This window comes from Schistocerca piceifrons, chromosome 4 (genome assembly GCF_021461385.2).
Source record: "Schistocerca piceifrons isolate TAMUIC-IGC-003096 chromosome 4, iqSchPice1.1, whole genome shotgun sequence".
Classification (NCBI taxonomy): domain Eukaryota; kingdom Metazoa; phylum Arthropoda; class Insecta; order Orthoptera; family Acrididae; genus Schistocerca; species Schistocerca piceifrons.
The window spans coordinates 774,303,601-774,318,632 of record NC_060141.1 but is presented as its reverse complement, the minus strand read 5'-3'; positions in this window follow the sequence as shown (position 1 = coordinate 774,318,632).

Below are 15,032 nucleotides of genomic sequence, written 5' to 3'. Positions count from 1 at the left end.
GTGGGCTCCTCTAAGGAGTTGGATTAGAGATAGGACAAACTGAATTGGAAAGACGCACTCAGGCCTCGAAACCTAGTACCGTTTCTGACGAAAAAGCAAGAGTTGGCCAAGGGAGACCGACAGGGAAAGACAAAAAGAAGCCACTTACCTGTAAGTAGAAGTAACGTCAGAATCAGCTCGGGGCCCCGCGGACGCCACCTGTGAGCTGTGCTGCGGCTGGCCTTGGTACTGTTGGTAGGTTTTAGTCCTCTATTGGAGGCTACACCATATCGTTTAGTTAACATGGTTGCGGTTGTTTGTCTTCTTCTCGTGTTGACTGGCACCACATGTGTTTGCAAGCGTAGCCTGTCTGCTAGTGGCAGCAGAGGCGGTTATCGATATGTAGTAACTGTAGCCCTATCTTTCAGGCGACGTACGCGTGGTTCTTCCAGGTCGAGTGCGTAGGCAGTTCGGTTGGGGACTCAGGAGGAGCCAGATCCACGCAGTACAAGAACACACCGGAACAGCTGGTGGCGTGCATGGACTGCTGGATAGAAGGCATGTGGTCACGAGGGTGCACGACCTCGTCGTAAACCGGATCCCGCGAGCTTTGACTGCATTTGGATTCAAGAAGAGAAACTTCCACCACTGTGAGATCTTGCGATTCTCCAGTGACTTGGGTTCGTGTTGCCGAGACGAAGAGTAGGGAGTGGAGTGTTTGGGGAAGGTGGATCTGATTAGCTTTCCTGGACTTCTAATTACTATTTATTGCGTTCAGTTTGTTACTATTTGTTAAGTTCAACCAGTGGTATTTTTCCTGCCTCGAGGTCGCTAATGCGCCAGTTACCTTACCTGGGGGGTTAGTGTGTGTAACTGCACTGTATGTTTCTTCGGCTTGCCACTGCTGTCAAGTGAGTCGTGTAGTTTTGACAGCTTTCTCGATTGTAAGTTGGTTGGAGATTCTTCTACTCTGGTGGTAGTGATTCCTTTCTCATTTCGGGCGCTCTAAGCACAGTATTCTTCGGACGGAATCCAGACCGACGGTTCCGGCTTTGCCGTATTTTTACATCTTTGCATTTGGTTTATTGGACGTCAGGTAGCCTCAGCAAGATTATCATTAGTCATTCGTTAGACTGACCATCTTGTGAAGTGAATGCAACTCTTGGCTGCCTGTTCATCGCTCTCGAAGGTGTTTGTTTGCCGGACCAACTCAGAGGTCGATTCCTGTTGCACCGTCTGTGACTGGCCCTGTGTTTTATTATTGTCTTTGCTGTTTTATTGTATATTTCTAAATTTTTTGTATAGTTGCCATTCTTGGCGTTACAGCAGGATAAAATGATTGTGATACCCAGTTTACCACCATTTTGTCTCACCTGTTGGTGATCAATTGCTTGTCCTTTTAAATTAACCGTTGTTGTTGTATTTGCTGTTTTACCTTTTTTTAAATTTTTTATATAATTGCCATTTTTGGCGTTACAGTAGGTTAGAAAGGTTGTGCTACCAAGTTTACCATCATTTTGTCTCACCCATTTGGTGATCAGTTACCTGTCTTTTCAATTAACCTTTGCTATTGCATTGCTTTATTACAGTATGCTGCCGTTCTTGGCGTTAAATTGGGATCGTATTGTCTTGTCTTTAATACATTATTTGCTGTGTCTGCTTTTTATGCTCATTTGATAAATTGTAACGCACTGAAAGCACTATTAATTGCACAGTTGTTTATTCTTTCATTAATAACGTGTGATATCTTTATTTATTGCTGAGTCTGGAATTACGTTTTAAAAAAATGTGTGTAATTGCAAAAGGGAACCAATAGTAACTGATAACGGCCCCGTCCACAATCGTAACCGAATCCTCCCCTCCTTTACTACCACGTTTCAACTGGTAGTAAAGAGTGGTTACAATTGTAATATTGCCATTTCAGTTTGTAACAACAACGACGTTGTACTATTATACATATAAATATTTTTTTTCCATCAGATTTTTCGTTAAACTTGAGTAATTGATGTTCTGATTTCATTTGTTTTCTTGTTTCATGTCATTGTGTTAAGAAAACTGTAAACAAATTTCAATGTGAATATTAATGTTTATGTCAAATGTCAAGCAATATTGTAATAGAATTGAAAGGTAACAAATGTTGAAACTGTTGTAACATGTTTGAAATTGTAACTGTGCGTCTGCTCCATACGTAGGCAATGTGTTAGGCTATGTAGAATGCAAAACCTCTGGTGAATACCCTGTCTGAAGGGGAGCGGTAAAAGGTGGATGACAGGCGAGCGCGCGAAAATGCACGCGGGCACTGTACGGCACAACGGGCTCAGCAGTGGTAGTTGGGAGTTTGGCATTGGTCTGAGCAACACGTTCTGGATCGAGGAGGCTCTCCTGGGAGACGTAGTTTCATTGAGCCTCGGGTATACCGTTCCAACGCCCATACAGCATGGCAAAATTCCATAGGCACTAAAGGGAAAAGTATTGCGACGCTATGAAGAAATAAAGTGCCGGTACGTCAAGAGCCATAGTTGTATGTGTGCTCTGTGCCTCACCATCTCGCCGCCCGCCAACCGCCGCATCGATACAAACAGGTTGAAACTTTTAGTACTGTATTCGCATGAACCAGAGAACGACTAATTCAATAATAACTTAAATTTTACCAGAACTTTCCTATCATTTAATTATCCTCACAACTAACCTAGATAGGGTCCTTTCCAAATGTTGTGCAATCCGAGTGTCCCGAAATGAAAATTTTAATTTTGTGTTAATAATAATTACTTGCAGACCTAACTATGTTAGAATGGTGTTTAAAGAACTGTTTTGTTAATGAACCAGTAAATGAATAACGAAGGTCTGATAAAATTGGAAGATAACTTTAATATTGATTTAGTAATGAATTTTAATTATGTTGAGACAGGTATAAGGGCATTTAAATGAGCAGTAAATGCGATAATAAGAGTAGTAACTCATATACTGGAAATCTTGAGCACATAATAATTTCAGTAATCAATTTTTTTAATACAGTGATCATAACAGTTTCAGGTTCCCCCCCCCCCTTTTTTTTATTCATTTGAATTCTGAAGTGTTCTAAATTGATTTGACCAGCAAAAGTTAAAGTCAATAAAAAAGCCAAGATATATCAGTGTTTTATCTTTATCAAAATTTACATTGTGTGTGTGACTCGAAAGTGCTGTTTCTTGGGTAACCTATGCCCGATTTTAATCAGATCAATAGACAGTACGAAGTTTTGTAGTATACATTATAGTGTAGTGTTATGTATTTATGGTTTTTCCATATCAGTACAGATCGTGAAACTATCAGTTCAATAGATTTTCTGGTTCTAAAATTCTACTATATTATGCAGTGTTACTACTTGTTGCTTTGCACGAATATCTGCCAACTTGTACAGGGAAGAAACTCAGTAAATGCGTAATTAGGGTGGCGACCGCACTATTAACAAATTGGTAGCTTCTTCTGTGTTGTTTTTTTGTCCGTCCTGACGTGTAGTTGCATTTCGGACTTGCTTGACGTATCATTGTTATTACAGAGTGAGTGTAAGTCTGATATGCCACCATTCAGGTACACGCGGTCAATATCTATACAAAAATCCTGTCTCGTAAGGTGAACCCCACTCACCATAGTACAGGCTTTAATAAGTATTGTGTGCCCCGCGCGCACGTTACAAGTTACTGTTGGTTCGATTTGTTAAAGTCTGTTTGCCTTATACGATTTTTGCCTTTGGTATTTTATTCTGTTTTAGGTGAACAACTCTGTAATGGCGGTCAGGCAGTGCCCGAGGATCGGCCTATTTAGGAAGGACCATCTAACTTATGAGCTGGCGATAAGACGCCAGACTATTGTGGGTAGTGTTCAGGACTTAGCAGCCCGCTTGTGTGCTACCATTCTTTAGCCGGTTGACGTCACGGCAGATGTTGTAGGTGAAAGAAAAGCAGCCATTTAGTTTTTCTTTGAAGCTATTAGGAGTCTTGAGGACAACATCGGCTTTTTAAATGGCACTCAACCTAGTCGCACTCAGACAGGGAGCGGGCACAGCTGATACATTTAACTAAACAGATATCTGATTTACGTGCATTAAAGTTAGAGGATCGTGATAAGGAATCAGCTGCTGAATTGGGGTCCATGGCTAATAAATTGCAGTTTAGGGTCACATGTTTAGAGCTTGATGGGAAGAGGATGGGGGACCTGGATTTGTTATCTTCTGGGTTGTGTGCTAGCGAGCCCGGGAATAACGCCCGTATGTCCTCCGAGGAGTTAGCCGGAGCATTTGCTAAATTGCCTAATCCCCTGGTGCGTCTGTTTCTAGATATCACAGAATTAGCTATAGACCGACTCGAGCAAATTTAAAGGTAGTTATGGTTGTTGGTTCACTTTGAGCAACACGCTGATGCGTTTGGTGTTTCCCATCATGCAAATTTGTCTTTATGGTATCCTTTGGCTAGAGGCGAATTGAGGACTCTGGTGTCCATGGCCATGGCAGAAGGATTTTCATTCCAGCAGTTGAGAGAGCTTGTGATCAGCGAAAAACTGACCACGGGAGTTAGTAAACAGCTCGAGTGTCACTGTATCTGGCAGATGCAAAAAGATAGGGAGGAGTTGCATCAATACGTGGAAATAGTTAAGACGGCCTGTTTGGTCCGTGGCGGTCACCGAGGGGAACTCCGGATTACCAACATCAGCTGAGTCTGCTGGAGGGGAATCTCGGCGTTGTTTCAGGTGTGGTCGAACAGAGCATTTAGTTTGCACTTGCGCTCAGCTGCGGACACCCAGAGTCAATAAATGGCGCCCGGCTTGGCAGCGACCCGGGGGTCGAGAATTTAAACCCCGGTGTGCCAGTAACGCTCCTCTGTCATCACCCCCACTGCCTTATATTAGTTCTCGAGTAGATGGTGAACCTACTTGTGCCCCTTTGGATTCTGGTAGCTCCTTTTCATTGTTGAGCTTCGAATGGTTTCTTGAATTTTGTCATCTTGCGAGAATTAGGCCGGTCTCTTCTTCGATGCAGAGATTTCGGGTTGCCAACGGCATGTGTTGCCTCTGCATGTTTGGGTCTGAGGGTGTATCTCGGTTGGTAATTTCTCGTGGTCCTTGTGTTTGACCTTGGCTAAGGAGCTGCCGGTCGATTTGATTTTGGGATGTGATTTTATCGGTAAAACTGGTCTTGTCTTGGATTATTCAAGGTACACCTTTTTCTTTATGTTCACTTCTGGTCAGAAATGTGGGTTCTGTGATAGTACTAAATGTAAGGTGCATCGAGATGCGGGAATGCTGGCTGTTGATGCTAATGTTAGTGAGTTTGATCTCACCCAACTTCCTTCCCAGCAGGCCTCTGAACTAAGGGGTTTGTTGGAGAGGTTCCCAGAGCTTCTCTGCGATAGGCTCGGGGTTACTAATGTTCTTGACTACCATATTCGTATGTCTGACCATATTCCCATCAGGCAGTCCCTATATTGCCTGTCACCGCTTACGGTGAAGATACTAAGGGAAAAGATCTTCAAAATGCTTGAGCAGGGAGCCCTTCAATATCCGCCTATGCATCCCCTATATTCCTCGTCCGTGAGGATCAGGGGCGGAACTTTCGCCTGTTGTTGACTACCGTCGCCTAAATAAGAAGGTTGTCCTCGAATCGGTTCCATTACCTGATCGTCATAACTCTTTTACTTGGTTGGCCGGGCCTAATTGGTTTACTGTGCTCAGCCTGAATCAAGCCTATTATCATATCCTGTTAGCGGAAAAATGTAACAAGTTACAGCGTTTTGTGCTGATTGGCATTTGTTTGAATTTAATGGGGCCCCCTTCGGTTTGGCTACTGGAGCAGCCGTCCTTACTCGTTTGCTGGATAATATTTTTGGAGACTTGAAATTAGTCTGTGTTTACAATTGTCTGGACGATTTCGTAATTTATAGTCGTTCGTTTCAAGAGTTTTTGAAACTCATCTAGCAAGTTTTTGCTAGGTCGCGGGGGCCGGTTTGTCTGTTAAACACAATAAGGTGACATTAGCCGGGCGGCAGGTATCCTTCTTAGGTCACCCAGTATCAGACGAGAGTATTCGCATCGATCCGGAGCGGACTTAGGCCTTGAGAGCCCTTCCGCCGCCAACTGTTAGGCGAGGGATTGCCAAGTTCATAGGTATGGCGAATGACTTTAGGCATTTTGTCCCTAATTTTGCTCAGTTGGCGGCTCCTCTAAATGAACTGCCCTGAAAAGGGGTGCGTTTTGAGTCGGGACCTGCGCAAGAGGACGTGTTTGAGCACATTATGGTGACAATAGCCAGTCTTCCCGTTCTCGGAGTGCCTGATTTTAATAAGAAATTTATTTTCCAAACCGACGCATCTAATGCGGGAATTACGGCAGTCCTCCTCCAGGAGCTCTAGGGTCAAAGGCAGCCATTAGCATACGCGTCTTGTCGATTAACCAGCGCCGAGCTTAAATCTTCTGTTTACGAATGTGAGGCAATGTCCGTCTTGTTCGCGCTGGATAAGTACCAGTTTTATCTCGAACGTAGAGTATTTCAGCTACGACAATCAAGCCTTAATCTGGGTGCTATCCAGGCAGCGTAAAACTGGCCGTATCGCGATGTGGGCGGTACGGAATTAGGCGTTTCAGTGCGATGTTAAGCACATTAGAGGCACTGAGACTGCGCTCGCGGACATCCTCAGCCGTATGTTTACTGATCAAACACCTAGTGAGTGCGTCCAAAAAGCGGAGGAGGGCAATCTTAGTTGTGTCGTGTTAGGCGGTATTCCTCATTTGTTTGGTGACATTGCCGACCATCGGGACCCCACTTGGGAACCGGTTAAGAAACGTCATTCGGCGGGCGAGCATCTGGATGAACACATTATCAGGAAAGGCATTTTGTGTAAAAGGGTGAGACGTACGAAGGAGGTTAAGATCTCATCTTGATTAATCGGGTTTCTGGCGGTTATACGCGTCTTTCGTGCACAATATTTAAACGGCGCGACTCACAGTCTTCTTCATATGCTGTCTGATACTGATTCCAGTGTGGTACGAGTCCGGTATTTATGCCTACGTTGTGCTAGGCGTTCCCTCTTCGTATGTGTGTTTACAAAGCGCAAATTCTGCAACATCTGATGCCGAACAACAAACCACGCCAACAACAATTTGCTGCGGATATGCTGCAGTGTATTCATATTGATACCAGCTTCCTCGAAAGATGTTTATTCTCAGATAAGGCAACCTTTCATCTATCAGGAAGGGTTAATAGGCGTAATGGTCGGATTTGGAGTTCGCAAAATCCACATGTTGTCATTGAGTATGTTTGTGATGTCCCAAAACTGTCTGGTTCAGGGTAATGCGCGACAGGATTGTTACCATTCTTCTTTGCAGAACAAACAGTAAAAGTGTCAGTGTACAAGATAGAGCTCCGCTGCATTTGTCAACGACTGTTCGCAGGTTTCTGGATACGAAGATTGTAACTGCTCAGCCGGCCGGTGTGGCCGTGCGGTGCTAGGCGCTACAGTCTGGAACCGCGTGACCGCTATGGTCGCAGGTTCGAATCCCGCCTCGGGCATGGATGTGTGTGATGTCCTTAGGTTAGTTAGGTGTAAGTAGTTCTAAGTTCTAGGGGACTGATGACCACAGATGTTAAGTCCCATAGTGCTCAGAGCCATTTAAACCATTTTGTAACTGCTCTCGAAAGAACAGATACCATTGATGACCGTGCAGCTTCTCTCGGATAAATGATAATTAACTGAAACCCTCAACTGCCGACACGTGTTGTTGATATACCTCGATGGGGACAACTGAAAATGTGTGCCCCGACCGGGACTCGAACCCGGGACCTCCTGGTTAGATGGCAGACGCTCTATCCATCTGAGCTCCCATTGGAGCACATATCGCACTCCAGTTGCCTGCTCGTAAACCACCATCCAGTAATTATCGGGAATTCTTTGACCTCGTTTGCCACAAACTTCTGGAATCCTGTCAAGGACTTGTAGAATCCATGCCAAGCAAAATACCTGTTGAACTATGTTTTAAGAGTGGAACAACACGTTATTAAACAGGTGGTCATAATGTAATGGCTCATCCGTGTATCTAGATTACTTACAAAGTACCCACCAGCCTGAGATTTATTTAAGCGACTTGAAGATCTTTCGCGGAACAAGTGTATTACATTTATTAAGAAAATGACACGACCCACATCACGGAATGAGAGCGCTGTTGCAATGCATTCAGCAGTTAAATAATTAGGTACCGGTAGCGATGTGGTTGCGCTATTTTACATTGCGTGAATCAACATGTTGCACAGCGAATAATGCGAAATCGGTTACCCTAGAAAAATAAATTGCTGCTCAACATAAGCTGCACTAAAACTGTATGCAGACATCTGAAGATGAGCTTAGGCTCGAAACAGTTGCGCACAAGTAAATTGTCCAGTCTACGAAATTGTAACTGTCTGCCATATTTTCGTCATTGTGATATGAGCTAAGAAGTGCAGATATTTCTGCAATATATCGCCCACTAGATCTCCGTAGAGCGGTTCTCTTATTAATTACTACCAAGGCGGCTTCGTTAATATCGGGAAAGGATGGCGCTTGCCGTCACGGATCGTCGACTTTACGTCGCGGCACGCTCGCTACAGATGCATCAGCGCGATAGAACACGCTCCTCTAAAGCTGGTAAACACGGGACACCTCCTAAACACCTAGCGAAACGACCCAGAGTCGCCTCATCTTTCGAGAAGACTAGACTATACTTTACTTTTCCTAAGGAACCTTGTTTTCCACATGTCGAAGTTTAGAGATTTCAATCTGTTCTTCTGTGTTGATTAATGTCCACGTGCCCTGAATGTCATCCGAACTCAGCGTCTGAAGCAATAATCTGCTGTTACAAGATAGTAATTTACGGATATATTTTAGAAAGACATCACTTGCCCTCTCCTTATTCTCTATCAGATGAATCAAAAATCTAATTTCTTAATTTCGTGGATTTATTCTCATAGATTTTCTGTCTAGCGAAGTCAGATCCTGCAGGGGAAACATATATTTGAAATCAAGATTTAGGAATATTATTTATCATGTGGACATGCGGCCACCTACTGATGCAACGTCAGTCTAGAATAAAGTTATATTCAGTGAGTTTAAAACTGAAATGGGGTTAATAGTTCGTGTCACCAAGTCCTCGCGAAAGACGGGACATACGCCATGACAGGGTGGGGTGCAGAGGATTAAGTCAGAGAGGAAGAACGGAATGAATTACTATTTACTGATTGCTAGGTCATACTGGATATTCTTAGCTTGTATTTTGCTTTTAATAATGTCTCTTACGTACTTAATTACCATCCTTTTTGTAATATTAATTTCACAACCGCAGTGACGTGTCTCGAGATAGCTTGTATTTATCTGCGTTACTCTCTCTCTCTTTCTGTCTCTCTCTCTCTCTCTCTGTCTCTATCTCGCTCTCTCTCAATCCTAACTGCACAGGAAACCCGCTATTGAAACGTATGTACTCGTATGATTAAACTGCCCATTACATTATTTTCCCTCACAAAATATATTAATTCAAACTACTTCAATAAATTTCCATTCGGGGTTCATCACTTTAAAATGAATATGATTGACTTAGCAGGTCAAACAATGTCAACATTTGACACACAAAAATTTCTGAATGGAAGAAGAATTTCGAATCAACAGTATTACCTAAAAAGTTTTCTTCTCTTTTTTCCTGTTTCCCTGTTATACACAGAAAGATCGACAAAACCCACTTTCTGTCGTGCAATTGCAAATCAAATGAGAGTACCTAACTTCTGTCGACGTTGTGTCATGACTACTTGTCAAATATAGGGGCCTAGGAAGCCTGCTTTTCGTATCGCTGGCCGGCCGGAGTGGCCGAGCGGTTCTAGGCGCCACAGTCTGGAACCACGCGACCGCTACGGTCGCAGGTTCGAATCCTGCCTTGGGTATGGATGTGTATGATGTCCTTAGGTTAGTTAGCTTTAAGTAGTTCCAAGTTCTAGGGGACTAATGACCTCAGAAGTTTAAGTCCCATAGTGCTGAGAGCCATTGAAACCATTTCGTGTCGCTAGACAATAATTAAAGCAAATCGTATTAATTAAGTTTATTGCTAAAGGAAAAGATTACAATACTTAAATTTGTGAGTGACTACTTATCAAATATAGGGGCCATAGGAAACCTGCTTTTCGTGTCGCTAGACAGCAATTAAAGCAAATCGTATTAACGAAGTTTATTACTAAATGAAATGATTATACAATACTTAACTTTGTGAGACACAGACGTGTCGGGAGCTAAGGGCGGCAGGCAAACAAGAAACCCCTTCAGTATAAACAATTCGTAATACAATAGAAGTAATACAGTTCCTAAGTCACTGCTATACAAGTGCCTATTCTTAATGGCGCTGTGGAAATCGTAAACTCTAAGAACTGGTAGTCATCAAGTAGGCCGCGACCAGGGCGGCTCGGCGCTTATGTCCTCTTCGTGCCAGGGCGCTGCCATACGGTTGTCGTCCTAGGGAGGGGTCGGTGCCCGTCTAATTGGCTGACGTCTTCTTCACAGCCCTCTCTGGTTTAACGTTCCCGACCGGCGTGCCGGCACTTGACCTTTCGCCGGAACAGTCAACGATCACAGTAATTCTGCTATCGTATGTATTCCACACTGGACTATAACACGACAGCATATTTCATCTTATATTCTTGTCGCATCTTCTAGTCCCATTTCGAAGTTGCTCATCCCAGGTGCCACCACGTACACTACTTGTTGTTTTCTCATCATTAACACCGGAAACACAAGTCCATATAGTCACAGAGATTGTTTACATAAGTACAATATTTTGTTGTCGCTTCACTAACGTTGTAACACTTGTCGCACCTTATCTGCACTTCCCTTGCATTGCAGGACTTGTAACGCAGACTGTAAACCACCATACGTTAAATATAACGTCGTTTAATAATTTATTTCTCTTTAAACTTTTAACTCTGTAAATTAACAGTTGGTTGCTTACACTGGAAACTCACAAATTTACGACGAAACTTCACACTTCAGGACCTTGACGTAGCGACGACTAGCCGCAGATGCTGGTACATGTCATAATACAAATGAAAAACACTCAGAACTAATAAATCAGAGACGAAAATGCCGAGAGTTTAAGGCAAATCCTGCTGTTCCGTTGAATGCAACATCCAAAAGCGACCGAACTCATTTCTCGTTACTCAAAAATCAAAGAGGAACATCTTAAATACCTAACAGTACGCCGTTCCCAACGTCGCTCACCAGTACATTTTGCGAAACGCTTCATTTACCTGAACATCCGCCTATCAGTAACCTCTTTGATTTTGAGCTGACTGATAATGTCCCACCTACAACACTACATCGTAAAGCACCGAAATGAATTCAATAGGTCGACGATGATAAATCAGTGAGGGTGCAATGGCATTAAATGTTATCAGAGCAAACTGTTCCGATACGCTGAACATGTTATTTAAAGAATATGTTGTGAGAGTCGGATATTCGTGCCAGACTGGGACTCGGCCTGGAACTTCATGGATGTAGCAATTCTTTGCTACTCATTGATCCCGCTAATGTAGTAGTCTCTTTTACCAGTATGGACTGTTAAGTCTTGCACGAGACCGGGATTCAAGACAGTTCTTCGTTTCATTTATATATTCTTCATTAATAATGAAAATATGAAGGAACTAAAAATGAATCCATTCGATGATATTTACAGTGAATTTCTTCGTCCGACACCCCTGCCGCAGTGGTAACACCGCTTTCTGTCAGATCACTGAAATTAAGCGCTGTCGGGCTCGGTTAGCACTTGGATGGGTCACCGTCTGGATCAGCTGAGTTCTGTTGGTAAGCGGAGTTCACTCAGCCTTTGTGAGACCAACTGAGGAGCTGCTTAAATGAGAAAGTATCGTTACCATTCACGAAAACTGACAACGGCAGGGAGAGCGGTGTGCTGACCACATGCCCCTCCGTATCCTCATCCGGTGACGCCTTGCTGAAGATGATGCGGAGTAGTAGTTACATCCGACATCCTACATTGTTTATTTCACATATTGCAATTCCTTTCTTCTCATACTCATTTTCGCCCTCCAAAGCTCCCTCTAGCCGTATTGGAGTTACGTCCTGTTGTCCAAACATACGTCATATCATTCGGGAATTTCTTCTACTTTGTGCTTTCCAAATACCCAAATGGGGTGCCATTGAGGTTGATGCCATGACTGAGCCAACAACTGAACCGGACTTACTTGATTGGTAGTGATCTATGAACATGATAATAGAGACATTTAACGGAAAACTTTACATATCCTGTAATACAATAGTTTCCGTTAAAAGTAGGTGGCTTACGGAACGGGAATATATTGGAGTACCGACTCCGACATTGCCATTCCCAGTGATACATTTTATAATACAAGCCAAACAAAGCGGGGAAACGTCAGGATTTACTGTGGAAATCGTCAAAAAAAGGTGTTTTTCATTGCGGTGGGAACTTCTCACGAAATTTCAGTCACAAACATTTTCCTTAGAATGCGAAAATGTTATGTTGATGCCAAACTACATAGGGAGAAACGATCATCATACTAACATAAGGGAAATCAGAGCTCCCACGGAAAGATCGAACTGTTCACTTTTTCCTGGCGCTATTCGAGAGTCGGATAACAGGGAATTATTGTGAACTGGCTCGATGAATCCTCTGCCAGGCAGTTACGAGTGTGATTTGCAGAGTAGCCATGGTGATGTAGATGTAATGGGAGCCACGACTGGACGCTAGCAAGATATTCATTTCTCCCAACACACAGTCTTTAACGAAACGTATAGACCTAGTTTATACCTTAAAGTAAGTGACGATATTCCCAATAAGTTAACTATATGTTTGTTCCCTTTGGTATCTAGACTGTAGCGTAATGACCACGAAGAGTGCTGAATGATTTCTTCAGACAAAATCTGACACTTTAGCTGCCGGTAAAGCTTTCTGGATGTGAGGTCGTGGCCCAAGAAACTCTTCTGTTCACGACGTTTTATCCATGACTGCGCTGGCCATCCTCAGTGGCGTTCCTCCGCTGAGTCTTGCCGACTGACAGATCGGACGTCCGAGAGCGACTTATATACTGTAGAAAAGGGGGCGTGGTCGAAGTTTCACCTGATGAGCCAGAGTTAAACCACGTCAAATATAAAACTTAACTGTCGATTGTCGTCTTGTCAAAAATAAAATTGATGATGTGACGATTTAGTTCAAGGGATTTTCAAACGTGGCAGGGGAAATAGCGATTCTCTTCATTAAATCATCACGTAAAGTGCCTTCCGTTGGGTGGCTTGCGGAGTATAAATGTAGATGTAGATCAGCAGAATTCAAAAGGAGAATTTTCAAGGCACGGAAATTAAATATCTGGTATACACCCAACTTACTTGAAGGATTTAACTGTATGTTTGCTCTCACAATGAAAGGCCACGACGTTCTGATCACGCATTTTCTTCAAACTTTTGTACTCATTTAGTTCACCATTACTGCAACATAACGTACAAGTAGTAAGGCGTACTACTTACATGATTTCTAGAAAAACACAAGAGGCGTTTTCCGCGTGAATTATGTACCGGGGCATTGCGCCCTTTCATACGAGCTGGTGGCGGTCATGTAGTTAGCGTTCAAACGCCATGAGCAGTGGATTACTGGATGGAATGTCGCAGTTGCTTTTTCTTAATTCATATTTTGGCAACACTACTCTTATTATTTCACACTTATCACATCCTGAAAGTTAATATGATGAAAAGACACGTGTTTTGCGTAAACTTTTATTGGAGTTATGCTCTTATTTGGTTGTTTGCCAATATTTAATATCTCAAAAAATTTTATATTTATAATTATTGATAAGTAAATGATCATACCCTTAAATTTTTCGTGAAAATGTGCCCTCCGTGATTTCTTGATACCTGCTGTCGGTAAGGTACAGAGAACTGCATTGCACCTGCACGGTTCGATCTCCAGACACAGGTTTCGAGAACGACAAATAAAGGCACAAATAACTTCATTCAATGAAGTACTAAGTTACACTATGCAAAAATCTTAATGTTCGATTAATTGTCACATGTGCTTTCGAGTTTACAAGTTGCAGGGTGATATTGTTCCTACAAACGCAAAAAACAAAAATTAAAATGGCAGCTCCCACAACGAATGAATGCCATTTTTCCACTTGGGCAAGTTATCTTCAGAGTTTCTAAGGAAAAACAAAGCTCTCATTCATTTTGAAAAATTTCTCTTTCTTCCGACAGCTTGGATGTAAACCATGCATAACGCAATATTTTCGTATATGTCGGTACAGAAAATTTTCGATGCACGATTGAATGTATTTTAACAGAATCTTCAGAAGAAGAAATTTCTTGTTCATATCACTTAAATAAGAACAAGTCTGAAGGCTCTTTATAAAGAGTTAAGCTTGTCTATAGAAATAAAAGTCACAATAATGATTGTTGTAATAATAAAAATTAGTAAACAGTCAAATAGCATGGCAAATTCGATAAAAAGTAAAAATTTAAATAGGTATATGAGCACGATTCGATCCGGTTGTAGCACCGAAAACGCAGATAAAATACTTTCTGCACTACCCACAATTTATCGCCGTTTAATGTCCGTTGATAAGTGGTTCAGTACTTCTGATTCTGAATCTGTAAGCTTTATTACAGAAACTATACTGTATTTAATACGTAAACGACGTAATAGTGTTTTTATTTGTGATTGCATATTATTGATTGTAATTACAGTGAAAATACTATAAATTGATGGGTAATAGGCAAGGGAACTCTATTTAAATGTATTGATACCAACGATGAAATGGTAGGAGCTATGTCGTTGTTTATCATTGCGTATGGTGAGTTTCTGTCGCGTTGCGAGCAGAGAGGAGACTGAGCAGCTTGAGTCATGAAATAGTGCGAAAGTGTTTGTTGGGCGCTCCCGCAGACGGCGGGTGCAGCTACGATCGCGCCACTGTAGAGGCGGCTGATTTGATAAACAGCGAATATTGAGAGCACGGTAGGAGTGGACAGGTGGAGGAAGCTACAGTTCCAACTGTT